Below are 16,272 nucleotides of genomic sequence, written 5' to 3'. Positions count from 1 at the left end.
AACATGTAAATCAGTTAAGCCACAATCATATGCATCTTTGGCAAATACTTCTTTAAATGCCATAAATATTTTTCTCAACTCATTCTTAGTTTTTGTATTTGTTTATTATTTGTATTGCGCACCAGACCCAAGGGTAACAGGGCGCAGAGCATATGATAATTCAAAGTTTAGTTACACAAGAAGATTACAGGAATAACCAATTAGAACACACAAAGGGTTAAGGTAAAAAGTGAGAATAACAACGGTAGGTACAATATACAGAAGCAAGAGAGTAAAACAAGGTAACATAAGTAGCATACATAACATGAGGAGAAAAGCTGTACAGTTTGAGGCAATTATTTACAGTCATATTGCAGTCCAGTGTCTGGTACCAGCTATAGGTCTGATTCTTTAAGCCATTTGATAGTACTCTTACGGAAGTTGTGAAAGGACTGAACAACTCTTAGTGTAGGTGGTAATGAGTTCCATAATTTAGCTGCCTTGACAGGGAAGCTACAACCCCAATTCTTGATATCTTGAATCTACAGACTGCAAGGTGATTCGTGTTAGATAGACTGGTGATCCTAGTTGTAAACATCTTGTTGAATCTTTCTGACAGGTAGCTGGGTGCAGCATTGTTCAAACATTTATAGGTCAAGGTTGCAACCTTCAGCTTAATTTTGTCGAGTGCAGAAAGCCAGTTGTAGGCTCTTCGAGTCACAGAGATGTGTTCTCCTTTAGCAATTCCTCATGCTGCTCTGAGAGCATTATTTTGCAGGGTCTGAATCTTTTTGATAATTTGTTTATTAGCACCTAAGAATAAAGCATTGCAATAGTCCAATTTTGATAAAATAAGGACTCGGGCTAGGGTGATGCAACTGCTGTTTGATAGAAAGGGTTTGCTCGCCCTAATCAATTTGCACGTGTAGGCTGTGGAAGAGGCCACCGCATTAACTTGCTTGTTGAGAGATAGAGTCGAATCTAGGTAAAATCCCAAAGTCTTCACCTCTTTAGCCACAGTGATAGTGTCATTATCAGTATTGAAGGTGCAGTAGTTAGAATTTAATTTATTAAGGGATTCAGTGGTGCCCAGGATGATGATCTCAGTCTTGTCGTCATTCAGACATAGACCATGGGTAGCCATCCATGTCTGGATGACAAGGTAAATCTTGTTCACCAAGGCCAAATCCTTATCATAATCACCAGAAAGAGGTAGGAGGATCTGGGTGTTATCTGCATAGAGTTAGCTCCTCTACCATTTTTGAAAGTTTTGGAAAATCCTCCAGTGGAGGAACGTCTGTGCTCTCTTCTAACTGTGTGGCTGTATCTCTTTGCAAAGCTGCCACTTTTAAATATTTTGGCATATCATCTTCCACTTCAATGTGCTGATTTTCTGTTTCATTTTCATTTAAGTCAAACACTATACAATTCTCTTGGTGATAGCACACTGTCTCATTGTCTCATTGGAATCATGAGGGTACAAATATTGAATTTTAAAGATCCCTATGGGTTGAGAATCCAGATATTCTGACAACACACCCTGTGCATCTACACATCTCTCAGGGATATCTCCAATCACCATGTTATTGAAATCTGCAGTATGTGACTTTTGTATGGCCATTCCTAATATAGAATTCTCTTCTAAATTAATATCCTGACATCCTTCATTATTCACCATAATGTTGATGGACCGTTCCCCAACATTTACCAATGGGGTATATTCGTAATCCAGGCCTTGCTGTTTCATGGATTCATTCAAGCACACAAATGCATCAGAATCTTTAATTTGCTGTCCATTCTTGCACTTTAGTGTTATAGCAACCTGCTTGGTGAATGCAGGAATAGTAATATCCTTCTTCACCTGTAATTCAGTTGCATATGGGACCGATTGTGCACAATGATAAGCCTTTCTCTTGTCTTCAAATTCGGGCACAGGCCCACCTAGTCGGGACCATAGTTTTTGGTTAGGAAAATCTAATACCATGCACATTCTGTACATGATATCATTGCCTAGATACAAATCATTTTGTGTTCCACTCACTATCCATACATTGTGGTAGATGGTTTTTTGTCCAATGTTAATCTTTATCATGCACCTTCCTGCAATTCAATTTTCAAAATCTGGATTGTCCAAACCAGGGATATATTGGTTTTTAATTTCAAATGTTGGGATCTCCTCCCTTTCCATTATTCTCTGCAGTAGCTTCTCATTAATAAAACTCCTTTCCTGTTCAAGCGCCAAAGTGGCTTTTATCATTTTAGAATGGTCATTTATACCAATGTGAATCCATGGGTGCTCATCTTCCATGTGTATTTCAGCAAGGGTGGTGATGTGTGTTTCCGTGTCTGCTTTAGGAATAGTGTTCTGTTTGCATTTCTTCTCTTTTAAATAGAAGCGCAATGTGTGTTCATCAATTTCAGTTTTCCATTTCTTCCTAGGATCCAAATAAATCTGCACAGATTGTTTTTCTTGTTTACTTTGCATTTTATCCTGACAGATCAACATGACAGCGACACTAGGCACACAGCTATTCTGTAGGTACATTTGATTTGGGAACAGTATGGCATTCATTTATACTGCTGTTTTGTGACTTTATTTTCTTAGGTCTTAATGTTTTTTTTGGTTAAAGACCACAGTACCCCATTTACCCCCATCTATGAGAGGAGACTTTTCAGGCAATCTGTCCCCATCAAAAATGGCATTTCACAAATAGATGAAACGTCCTGTTTCATTCTGTGTTTTCCTATCTTTATGTCAACCTCGGTAACACCCACGATAGGCACCTCTTCACCGTTAAAGTTATGTACTGGGCCTTCACTCTGCCTCACTTTGATCTGATTCTGTGGAGATCTCCCTTCATTGATACTTATTACCAATTCTTTGGACATAATTGTGGCCTGTGCACCTGTGTCAATCTTTGCAAATATATTGCATTTCGCCTCCACAGTAATGGGAGCATAATATCTGTCTTCAACTTCCTCTAACACACACAAAAAGTGCAAATTCTTACTGATTTCAGGATTCACTTTCCTCAGACCCTTCTCACTTTTGGCTAAGCACATTTGTAAATGAAAAGACAGGTTTCCCTCCTTTCTGTCCATTTCCGTTTGAGAAACCTTACTCATTTCCCCATATTCAGAGGTCCTTTGGCGTGTGGCCACTGTTTACCCTTCCATCCGGGGATCATCAGAGTTCACACTACAATTCTCCAACTGAATATGCGTATAAACATCACCTGATAATTTGTCATTTTCTTATTCTGGACACTTTTAGTTATTTGGCATGGTACCAGTCTTTTTAACTTACTCAAAAATCTGTGGCTCAAACAATTCTTCAGGTGACTGATCTGTACCCTCCTTTTGAGTACTTATTCTTCCTGCCTTTATTTTATTAGCATCTCGATTGTCTAGGGAGAGCGTTCTAACATTCACATCTATTCCCTCATCAATTATTTTACCCATGCAGGAGTTGTGTTTCTTAAATTTGTCTTTGTTCTTTTGGAATTTCATGTTTTTCATGTATTCCTTTTTAATTTGTGCAAATTTCCAACGTTTGATTTAACTCCAGGTTAAACCAAACCTCTTTTTTAGATGTATTTGCAATTTCTGCCTCATGTTTATTTGGAGGTATTTTCATTTTTAAATCATTAAACAGCTAAGAGTCATTATGGAAAACCAGACCAGGGCAAACTGTCTTTTTATCATTGCAGGTATCATGAAGATTTAGTCACTTATTATCGGAAGCCACCCGGTCACTACTATGGCCTTCTGCCCCCTCCTTTGATGACTGTTCTTGAACCGTACAGAGTTTTCTTATTTGTTAAGCCAACATTTTCACTTGGGCCTCGAGACACTGGAATCTTTCCATCTCTCTAGAATCTTCTCTCTGCGACCTATGTCGATATTGGTTGTTTTCCCCCTGGTTGGACCTATTCTCATATCTCTCAGGAGAGTGATTTCTATTGGGGTTGTTTCTGAACTCTTGATTCATGTGGGGCGGGGAGCGGGGTACACCTATCCTTTAGTTGTAGTCCCCCGGTGGCAGTGATTGATTGTATTGACGTGGGGCATAATTCATACTCTGCCTCATGTCCTGTCTCTCATTTTGTGAGTATTGTCCCCTATGCTAATTCCCTTTTTCAGTAAGTTGATCCACATACCTGGCTCTGACCTGACTACCATATATCATGGTGTTGGGGTAAAATCTGCTCTGTGTCCCCAATGTCTGGTAGGAACCATTACTTCTTTGATCCTGGCTATGTCTCTGATTATTGTTCATACCTGACATATCAGGCCGATATCCTGCCCGGGGCCTGTCTCCTAAGTACCTACGGCTAATGTAGATCTCCCTATTACTAGGATCATGTGACTGAAACATCGGTGCAGAGAGCGGCAACCTCTGTTGATTACCCCTCTGTTCGGTAGTCACATTATTTTTGCCTGGACTTTGAGCGGACTCAAGCGACATTTTAGCTGACCTGATCTCCATTACTTTTGCCGAGGATTCTTTAGATTTTGGTCTAGTATCTTTCATTTTATCACTCTCTCTACCCTGACAGTATATCACTTCATATAGCTTTGTATTTTGGTGTACAATCCACTCAAGGGACTTGTCACGATCAAATTTGCGGACTAACTGTGATATGTCCTTCTGCAATACATAGAAATAGGCAGTTTTAAATTTATTGGAATTGGGATCAAAAGATACATCAAAGTGAGAAACAGCTGTTTTTTAAGTCTTGTAAAAACTGGCGAGGGGACGTATTTGGCCCAGCCGTAATCGTGTATGCAACTTTCTTTACCTCCTGTAATTCTGCCCATGTCATGTTCTGCTGTTCATTTAGTCCTCTGATACTGGCTGTGGGAGCATCCAGAGTTAAGTGAAAATATAGTCTGTATTGTTCCTTAGGTATCTGGAGAGCTTTAAAATATCGTGCACGGCTTCTAAGTTTCCTCTATACAGCACTCGCTCCTTTTTTGAATGGTTTGATCAGGGCCTTGATTGATATCATTATTCTGATAGGGCCACTTGTTGCTATGCTTGGGATTGCACTACTTTATGATTCAACCCTTGTTTCAGGCATATGGGGTTGGTGGCGGCCCCAATGGGTGTGTCAAATCCCCCAAGGGCGCTACAACCAAGTTCAAGACACCGGCACATCCACTGGGGCACTATCTCTCCATGTAGGAATAGAATGCACCTCATTTCCATTGAATGTGGTGCCCTATCGTTTGTCCTGGGACCTGGAAGTGCATATTTGCTGTTCCAAATCCTTGCAGTTTTTAAGGAGCCGATCCCCCTCCCTGCGCAAATAATTGTTTTCATCACCCATCTTATTAATCACATTTTGCATATCACTCATTTGCATTTGGCATTCATTGAACTCTGTCTCGTTTGTCTCTTTCTTGAAACATTTTAACTATCTCTTGTTCAGCATTTTGAAGATCACTTTCTTTCTCGAAATGTTCTTTTTGTAAAATTAGCATTTCCAAAATAACCTAGTCTTTATCTTGTCTAATATGATCTACCAATCCTTTCAAGTGTTTTAATTCTTGCTCACTATCTTCAAACTGTTTCTTTCTTTGGGACAATTGACTGTCGAGATCTTTACACTTTGATTGCATGTCCTTTTGACATACCTCCAGTTCTGCTCTTAACTTTTCCTCCTGTTCACTAGCTCCATCTAGTTAAATTTTTAATCTGCTAATCAGCTTGGCATCATTTTCTTGCATTCGCAGAGATCTATTTAAAAAGAACCATGTCTTGGCACATAGCTGTATCAGACAATCTTTCTCTGCATGTTTATCAGCAGCATTTAATAATCTCTAAAGACAGACCTGAATTATGCTACCTTCTGCAAAAATGTTGTCCATTGGTTCTTTCTGCACTTCCGCATAGATACAGTCATGCCACTCTGTGGTGTTATTTGAGGACCATGTCCCACGTGCATGTAATTTTGCCTCCAGATATTGTACCAACTCTGGGAATGTGGCCTCCATTTGAGACATTATGAGATTCACTTCCAGTGTCGCACTGCTCTCATAAAATGGGTTCCCCTTAATGCACATATGCTAGTGTAGAATACACTTGCCATGCCCAGTAGATGCTCTATAGTCACTTTCCCAGCCAACGCACTATTATTTGTAAGAGATTTTGTTTTATTGGGGTACATTTGGGATTTGGTGGTATTTTCTTACCGTAAAAATATTGGTGGTAATTTGGCAGGAAACTAGTCTTACAGAGTGGGTTTGGTATATCACTAATATAGTGACCATACCTAGTTAGCTTGTATTGGTGGTAATTTTATTTGTATCTTGTTTTGCAGTATTTTATTCCTGTGGTATAGTGGTGAGCATGTTTTTTTTATACTATAACCCCGTCATAAAACAAACCTTTCCTTTCTATTAGAATACCTTCTAGTTGTCTGTAGAGAGCCCCAGACTTATACACTTTAGTAGAACCCAATGATTTTATTCATAGCACCACCTATAGTTTATTGCTGGTATTACTGGCTCATGTACATCCAGTAATCTGTGTATCAGATTAGACACCTTCCCATCAGCATGCAAGGAAGGAAACATTCATCACACCGCACACAAACCTCTGCTTTATAGCTGTTTATTACTAGCTTTCTCTTGTTTGCTATTTTACTTACAGTGGTGAATTGGTAAATGCACTACTGCACTGATATGAGCCTCCCCTTTACACTTCACTTATGTAAATAATTCACAGATGCATGAATGACACAAAAATCCCATTTGTTTTTACATATACTTTGTATTGTATCTCATTTACAAGTCACACAATCGTCACACAATCGTACCATGTTATTAACGGCATCATCTGCAATACAAAAGAACAAAACTGAACAAGCAGGTATTTTTGAAAACGTGAATCAATGTACCCACGCTTTGAATGTATGTAGAGAAAAATAAACATGCAATGATTTCCTAACTTCCCTAAACTGCAATAAATCTTAGTCACACATACAGCATTGTATCTAGTCCTCACTTAGCACTTATCTTACCAAGGTCGGTATTTATTTGAAGTCCGCCGCACAACCTCATCGTGTTCACAGATGCAGACCCAGTGTCAGCGCGATACTCTTCCGTAAGTTTGTGTGCCCCTTGGGACCTCCGTCTGTCTCCTCAGCGAAGCATGAACTAACTGCTCTCCTCATTTCTACTTTCCAATTCAACTTTTACCCGTCCCTTTATTGACGTGGCTTGTCTGCTTACATTTTCTCCCAATCAGGTTAAAAAGAATGTGCTCTGTACCTTTTCAGAACAATGAAAGTTTATGGCCCAGAGTTACTGTTTCACTTTGTTTCCTGCAGCTTGCATATTTTTTCTGTTCTCAACAAGCTGAAGAAAACGCCAGTGTGCATTTAAAAATGAATCTCAGCAGTGCCACCAAAACATGCATTTCACCTTATTTTGCATAGAAGACTGCATTTTAATGTTAGAGAAGTTAGAATTAGTATTTTAGTAATGTTAATCATGTTAGTCGGTTATGTATTATAATGTAGTCTCCATATATGAAGCATCCAAAATACATGGTGCGCTCCATTATTTGAACCTGGAAGCACACTGTTTTTCTATGCGTGCTCTGAATATCTGCAGTTTCAAATTGGGCCTGGCTGTGTTGTAAATCCTGTCCTTTGCATACTACCAATAATGCTATATATTATACTGGCAAAGAAAAAAAACCTATTCTCTGCTGACAATAAAAAAAAAGTTATTATATTTTGGCAAAATATTATACATGCTGGCAAAATGCTATACATGTCCTTACACTTCCCCTCTATGGAAAAGGACTGTGGAATGGACTGTATCCCAAAATGAATTCCTGGTGAATTTTTTGTCTTGACGGCTAAAGTTTAATAAATTTCTGTGTTCCCCCTCTTATAAAAGCAAAATGTTACAGCAGTTTCGTCAAAATCAATCCTGTAGTTAGGGGTCCAAGCCAGGCTGTTGTAACAAATGTACTTTGCCTTTTAAATTAGAGGTAGAAAGGAAACTTTTTTCTTGCATTTCTTTAACCCTCCACCACATTGACAGTGTTTGTTGGTTTTGGCGCTTTATGGCATAAGCCACAAATATGCCAAAATATTGTTACTATAAAAAAAGGAGAAAAGGGAGTTCAGTAACTGTGCATGGCGTTGTCATGGCAATGTTGATGCTCTGCGATGAAATTTCCGAAGCATCAGCTGGGCATTCACCCTCTAGCTCGCATCTGCCGGCTTTCTGTTGTTGGCGGGAAGCTGTGTGCGCTCCTGAACTGAGGAGATCCCCGGCCGGCCCATAGAGCCGAGGTTTACTCCGATAGTACTTTAAGATGAGATAGCTGCACCTTGAGATGGATTGGGGTGCAGATTTATTACTCTTACTCCAACACCAATTAATAAGGACAACTCAATGGTTTGCCAAAGGGAGTCCGTTTAATGACAAGTACAAAAACGGGGAGTCATGGCAATCAGCAGTGATGCGATAGTCTGTCTCGCTTCAACTCCAACGAACTTCATAAAAAACACATCTTTATACTGAAAATTCATCATAAGTGATGTGTAACACTCAAAAGTTAATAAGCATTTCTTTTGGTTCGGAAAAGGTAACTTTAATATAGGTGCTATATCTGTACATGGTAACGGAGTGAGGGGATTGGGTAAATACTATCAGGTGGGCATCTAAGCCCTTCCTTCAAACTGACTACAGTAGACGTCACTAAAAGTACGACATTCCATTGGTTCTACTAACTATAGGACCCTAGATTATTGGGTCCATTGTGATTGGGTTGGCACCAACCCCATGCATAACTTTCCACTTTGCTCAGCAGCAGGCAGAATGGTCAGCCAGGTGCAGGGTGCCCCCTCAGGTACCCAGCCTTCCTCCAATTAAGGCTACAATCAATCATCACTTCAACAACAATGTGTCAATTATGTTACTGTAGTTGGCCTCGAAACTGCATTTTCTGTCTGGGGAAGTTTCGATTTCTCTACCTGGGCGGATGCCAAGCGTAGGTGTGAACTTGTGCGTCTCCTCGCTCGGATGGTCATGTGATGCAGACACCGTGAATTTGCCTCGTTTCTCTTGATTTGTGCATTGAATTCTTATTTGGCTTGCCACCTGCCTACGCTTCCTTATCTTGACCTTTCAAAGACAGGATATTCTGTTCTTAAGTTTCAATTAGATGTAGCTACTGTTTGTTCCTTCGATTGGTATGACCTTGGCTCTCCTAGCACAAGTTGCATTTGCTGAGTTTCGATTCAGCTGTCTCTTCTCATTTTGCTAGAATATGAATCTTGTCTTGTTTGGCCTCTAGTAACCTGAGTTGATTCTGCTTTTTGTGCAAAGTGGAATCGCACTTATAATAATGTGCTTCGTTTTGATGTAGATTATGTACAATGGTGCTTGCCACGCTATACTTCTACTTAGTATAGCAAGCTGTAGTTTTCTTAGCTTTCTTGCGGTTTCAAGCATATGTACAGACATAAACTGATCGACTGTATTCATTTTGCTTACAGCTTAACTCTATTATGTTTTGATAGCTTTCTATCACCTTAAACTCACAATCTCTTTTCTCATGGCGTTTCGTCTCCTTGTGTCATTCTTGGTTCGTCATTTTTTCTATCTGTGAGTCCATCCGGGCTCTCGTGACATCACCATTCATCTTCACTTAAGGCCTTTTTGGTTTCTTCCGGCGCAGTACTTAGGCAATCTTCATTTCGTCTCATTTGTTGGTAGTTTTCTCAATGGATACCTTACTGTCCATGGTTGTCTGGGTATTAGTACTTCAATAGTTGTTGCTCTTCTGATGGGTACTGGGTAGAGCCCTACTGCAGTTCTCTGCTGGTTTATTTGCTCATCATACGTCACATATTTTGGTGTGAACGTTCCTGTACTTCAAAATGGGCGGTGGGAGTGCAGGCTTTATTTGGGACCTCCTCTACACCCGAAGTTGAATCAAAATGCACGATACTAAATGGCCGTTATATTTTATTTTGTATGCACCAGTGCTTTGTGTTGAATTTATGTTGTACTATGTACACTGTGGAGTGATCTCTTTACAGCGCGTCTGCCGGGATACCAGTGCCAAGTTTCTATTGGCAGGCGGTACGAAACTAATTCAATTCATTGGTTGTTCCTGAGGATGTCCTGCCTTCGGACCCGGAAACAGCATATCTTTGGCACCCGCACACATTGGATTTACTTAGTCCTGTTGAGTACCCTTACTCAGTTACAGTACACTTACCTGGCAGGGGAGACACCATGATCACTAAGGTGGTTCTCCCAGGGTGAGTCTCATCCATTGCACACCATATGTGCTGAGCCCTGCGATGTCCTCAAATGCGGGATATTCAACTGCATAATTTCTCATAGTGGAGCACTGCGTTTGCGGTGAAGTATCTGCATGCAGTTTGGTCAAATTTAAGGATGAAGTGAAGTCATCAAAGGGCGGTTAGGAGATAAGTGTGGGGGAGGTGCGTGGAACGGGCCTGCTCTTTGTGGTGTGTGGCTCATCGACATCTTTTTTAACATCCACCCACCCACCCTCCCTCTGCTTACGGGGCCATATGGGAGAAGGTTTGCCTAGCAGAGCGAGTTTGCCTGTGCAACAGTGTTTTTGGCTGCTGCCCAGGCGTTCTGCAGTCTCATATAGTATGTATTTGCTTTCTGAAAAACTGTGTGGTTGTTCGTTTTCTCTCCATGTGGTTCGCCGGCTTTCCCAGCCTCTTTTTTAAAAGACACTCAATATATATCTACTGTGGGGTTGTTGTAAGGTATGTGTGGCAGCGTCCTGCCTCATGCTCATCCTTGTAGTAAGACTAAAGGCAGCCGTGCATGCAGAAAGGCCCGTGGTTAGAGACCCGGGTAAGAGTAATGCTCAGTTAATGTGCAATTGGCAGCCTTATGAACAGCAAGCGTTTGCAATTGCAAGTGCCTATTTCATGTGTTGATTTGCCATGAATAAACACAGGTCAGTCTTTCATGTGGGTTTTGGATGTTCAAATTTGGTATTTCTAGTTATTAAAAAAAGTGAGTCAGTCGTGTAATTGAAGCAATTGTGTCTGTTTGTTATGACTCCATGGATGCACCTGTGCTCCGAAGCCCCTGCGTGGCAACTCCGGCTGTGCGTGTGTAAACGCCTGGCGTGCCCTTGTGACCCCGGGATAACGAGGTAATCCCTGTTCCAGAAGATGTCGGCTGGGTGCCTCCAGCAACTGGATGACAGGACCCTGTGCCCCAGGGTCCAGGCATGACACGGGAGTGGGGCAATTTTGAAGACGTTTGATGAAAGTAGACCCAATTCCAGGTGCTCTGAGTGTTTGGGGGCTGGGGTTATGGTTTCGAGTGCTTGCGAGCTGTCGGCTGGTTGCTGTCATGCTCTGAATAGGAGCTGCGGCTACTTTCGAATTTGAAGATTTTTAAAGTGTCACTCGGAAGCAGGAAAAACTCTGAGTTATGCCATCTCCACTGCTCCACACAGGTTTAGCCTTCAAATGTTTAGACTTCGGGCTCATAGACAGGAACGGTGGCAGGGCCTGTCATCTTTCAAGTCTCAGGCTTATAACACGGCATTACATTCCGTATTACATTTGGTTTGTGGGCGGGTTGTTAAATGTGCATTTGCTGCGGCCCTTCCAACCTACACTTCCCTTGGAGTAGATAGAAGTGTGATCAACTCTTTACAGTGCTTCTGCCACATCAGCCCCTTGCTGACAAAGATTGCTTTGTATTTTCTTATTAATTAAATGCAATGTGGTAGAATAAAATATCAATGGTATTGGCTGGTTTCAAATGACAGCATAATGTGTGACGGGGCTATACTTTAATCGGAACGGTGGCTTCTGTGTACCCATAACAATGGGATAGCGACACATCAAAAGCGAACAAGAAAGCAACATTTGATGCAGCCCCCTGGACCACTGCTGCAGAATGAACATGCACGCCCCGGTTCCCACCAGAGTTATACACTGAACATGGGGTCCTTCCTGTACCCCCACCCTAGGTTACCTGCACTTGTGCATGGCTTGCACCCTTCCTCAGTTTCCCAGGTCACCTGACCTCTTACGCCCATGCTAGTTTCCCAGATCTCCCACCCCCTAGCGATCTTACTCAGTCCCTTTACACTTTATTCACCCAATGGCCCACCCTACCCCACCGCTCTGTTCCCCACCCACCTCCCCCCTCTCTATATCCCCTCTCATTCCTCCTCTCAAACTCTCACTTTATTTCTCACCCTCTCACCCTTTCTCGCTCATACTTCCTCGATGGCACCCTCTATCACTGGCGTCCTCCCTTTGTCTACCCTGGTGACCATCAATGCAAAGAACAGCAGTAGACGCCAAAACTATTGGCATTGCCAATGCTTGTTTTGTTAAAGGAAGTTCTTTCCAGCGCATCAGCACCGAGGTGATATACTTTAATTTAACAAGCTGCTTTTATAAAGTCAAGTAGGACAGAAAACTGTAGCATGTGCAACCGTTGCTTAAATATCACGAACGAGCGTAGTTTCTGCTTCATTTTCATAGGCCGCTGGGTATACCTCTGATGTCTCATCAAACGTCTGTAAGTAGTACATGTGTCGAGGGACACTATAGTGCACACACGGTATGCCAAAGAGGGGTTAACTTTCCTCTCGGTGAGAACACAATTGGGCCCCAGCAGTTATTGGCTGTGGTGAGACCTGACTTACTATTGAACGCCTGACCGACCCTCGACTCTTGTCGGAATAACCTGTTGCAGTTTAAAGGCTATTTCTGCCTCTAGATGCTTTCTATTTGTATAAAAGGCCTACAGTTTAAACAATGGTCTCCCACCACACATTAGCTTTTGTTCTCCTTCCACTTTGTATTCGGGTGGCTTTCTTTTTTTTTTTACTCTAAACGTGTGCAGGCAGTAAGTTGCGTTGATGGTCATCAGTTGTGTACAGACAAATACAATGTCCTTCATACAATAGGCATGGGGTTTTCTGCAGTTAAAAATGCCAGGACAGTAGTTGCAATAGAAATAAAAAGCTAAAAAAAGGAAAACTGCAAGATCTGAGGGAATATCTGCCATGGTGCCATTCTGCGCTGCCGAATGTGACGTCCAGACACTGCCCCCGACTTTTCACAAATGATTCTAGGATCTTCTTTCAGCAGGCATGGGCATGACACAGGCATTCTCACTGGGTCGTGAAAGGCCCTCTAGTAGTCGAAACAGAAGGATTATCAATCACTACTTTCTTTTTATGTTTTTGAAAGTGCTGCCAAATCCCGACACCATATGACGTGTCTTTGTCGTGATCTTCTTGGTTTCAGTGCGGACGGTGTGTGTTGTCATGTTCTCACCTGGCTTCTGCTTGTATGCACCTTTATGCAAAACGCTTGAGGGATGATCTTTGCAAAAATTCCTGCTAACACCTTTCTTTGCTGAGGACTTTAAATAAAGTACCGGTTTCGGACGTCAGTGCTTTCTGCTGTTAGAAAACTAGATGTTCAATGAAATGTGAATAGTGTTCTTGTGATGTTTCAAAGAACTAAAAAAACACGGCAATGTGTGTGTGGTCTTGCAGTGGGTGACATTAAAGCGATTTCCGCGAATGCCAGCTTGATCGACAGCGCTGCTACATCTCTGATGATATTTAGTTATTAAACAGTATTTCAGGGGGAAAAGTGGCCCTGGACATTTTATGATGCGGTCTAATACGTAGGGAAAAAGGTAAATTCCCTTCCTTACTGCTGCTATCTTGGTATTTGATATTGTTGTAATGTGGCCCCAATTTCACCAACGTTTTGATGGCTAAGCAGCAGTGGTGTGCCCATGAGCCCCCTCCGACCTACAGACTCAGTCTGACGCTGATGTGGTCGGTTCAGGCTCCCCGGTCGCTCTGCCATGGCAGGGAACAACCCTTTTATTTAGAGGGCATGCAGTGGAGTGTAACGTCACTCCGACGCTTGCATGTACCTGTGAAGGGCAGTACCACACTCCTTTTTCATAACCACAACAATGAACAAAGGATTACTACCTACCAAACATATAAGCACACTGCCCAGCAACATTCCCAGAGAACCCCAGCCACCCTGGTTCCCCTCACGACTGTTGGTCCCCCGGATGTTGCTACCAGTTCAGGACTCCTGCACATAGTCCGTGAAGTGGGCAGGTTTCCCTCACCTAGTCCTCTGGTGGTACCTGCTGCCGGCTCCCAGAGTGTGACTCCCTCACCTGAACTCTCTCTAGCCAGTGAGATTGGCAGAAGAGCCGGGCACCTCCATGTCCTTGCTCTGCGCCGCCTCTGCCCTGGACCCACTCAGTCTCTTGAAGAAACTGGCGTTGCGAGTGACAGATGCAGTCCTATCAGATGCAGTCACCATTGACCCCTTCACTGCCACCACGTCCATGAGGCCCGGCTCATACGTTAGTGACAACTTTCTATGGGGGTGCTGGTTCCTTACCAACACCTCATCGCCAGGGGCAAAATGCTGAGGCCTGAGTCCCCTCCGAATGTTCTCCTGCTCTGTTCTTTCCTTTCTCTCTCTTTCCACCTGCTCATTGTCTATAATGGCGGGCTCACGTTCACCCATTTCTGGCAGGAGACCCCGTGGACATCGCTGAAACAGTGCCTCAGCTGGCGCCACCCCTGTAGATGTTTGAGGGGTGGCGTGGTATTCCTGCAGAAACTTGTACAGGGCCCTCTGCAAACACTGACCTTGTCCCTGGGCAATGCGGAAGACTTTGTTGAGGGTCCTCATCATCTGCTCTGCCTCGCTATTCCCTGTGGGCCAAAGCGGTGTGACCTTACGGTGATGTATTCCATATTCCTCCATCAAATTAGCAAAACCTCTTGCCTTGAAAGGGTGCTCTGTTGTCTGAGCACAGCACCTTGGGCAACTCCACCTCCGGGTACTGGGACCCCTCATCCACGATGACCAAGAAATTAGTGTCCAGGGTCGTAGAGCCAAAGTCCATGTGGACCACCTCCCATGGCCTGGTGCCCCGAGGCATTGTCTCTATTGCATGCTCCCTCTGCACTGGTGACGCCGCCTGGCACCACACACATGCTGCCACAAACTCCTCCACCCGCCTCTCCAGATCCGGAAACCAGACTTTCTGGCAGAGACGGGCCTTTGTTTTGGCACTGCCCTGGTGCCCCTGGTGGGCCTGCTCGATAATCTGCTGTATCCTCCCTTGTGGGATCACTATCCAGTCCCCTCTGAGCAGCAAGCCCGTCTCAGAGAATGTCAGTTCATCCCTCATACTCCACCGTTGTTCCAGTGTAACTTTGGCTTCATGAGTCTCAGGGCCAGAGTGTCCAGTACAGCCCTCTATGAACCCTGCTGAACGGCCATCTTGAGAATGAAGAAACATTCGTCCTCCACTGAGACCTGCTCCAACTCGCCCACCGGCACCGAGTTGGGAGTAGACGCTTCCACCAGTAGCCAAACGTGCTTGTCCGCCTCTTCTGCACAGACATTACGTGGCCTTTCTGGCTCACCCTTCGGATGTCTAGAGAGATAATCAACCGCGTTGTTGCTGCCGGGCCGGTACACCAGGGAGACCCCATACTCCAACAAAGCCAGCATCCATCATTCAATCCTCGCTGGTGGCTTGGAGGAAGACCCTGCCAGGATGGGCAGCAGGGATTGTGAGATGCTGGGTTCCCGCAGCGCCTGCCTGCACAGTTTTCTGGACACACAGCCCTGGATCAGCTGGTTTCGTATCATGGTGTCAAGATTGTCCCAGGCACACGGCACAGCTAGCCGGTGCAACCTTCCATTGAATGTGTCCAAAGTCTTGTCATCCCTCTGGCGGGAAAAGACTTTGTAGTCTTCGTTGGCAAGTGGGAGCAAATAATCATGCAGAGCCTCCTTCGTTGTATCATAGGAGTTATTCAGAGGTTGGAGAGACAGAAAAACCTTGTGCGCTGCAGGCCCAGCAGAGTTGCCAGCTTGCTATCATCATTGATCTCCATGGTGGCCCGAAAGTACATCTCCAGCCTATCAATCCACATATTCCATTTGTGCCCTAGGCTGGACGGAGCACCCGAGATATCAAACTCGGCATTGGTTGTAAAGCACCAGGTGGTCTCATCCCCGGCAGTTGTTGTGGCGCAAGGGCTGGGCCTTCTGTGCAGGGGGCTGCTGGAGCACAGCTTGGTCGGCAGCACTCATGCTTGCAAGTGCACAGGCACCCCACTCAACTTAGATGGGGCCGCAACTCACCAAACCCTTCTTTGCGCTGTAGATCTTCACTCCCCTTTTGATGGCACTGGGCCTCAGCAACCACCACACCACCAGGTTGTTGCAGCAC

The 16,272-nt window shown here is 43.6% G+C and overlaps 1 protein-coding gene and 1 non-coding gene across 3 annotated transcripts in view; both read left to right on the top strand.

The window, feature by feature from the left end:
- Positions 1 to 16,272, top strand: part of EVC2 (EvC ciliary complex subunit 2) — a 1,020,434-nt gene that overhangs the window by 589,578 nt on the left and 414,584 nt on the right. The gene's annotated exons all lie outside the window — the stretch shown is intronic.
- On the top strand, positions 10,224 to 10,388 carry LOC138517254 (U1 spliceosomal RNA). The gene has a single exon (XR_011282463.1). It is a non-coding gene; the product is annotated as a U1 spliceosomal RNA (small nuclear RNA).

Source organism: Ambystoma mexicanum, chromosome 6q, assembly GCF_040938575.1.
Source record: "Ambystoma mexicanum isolate Mex_15411 chromosome 6q, UKY_AmexF1_1, whole genome shotgun sequence".
NCBI lineage: Eukaryota > Metazoa > Chordata > Amphibia > Caudata > Ambystomatidae > Ambystoma > Ambystoma mexicanum.
This window is presented reverse-complemented; position numbering and strand designations above follow the sequence as displayed.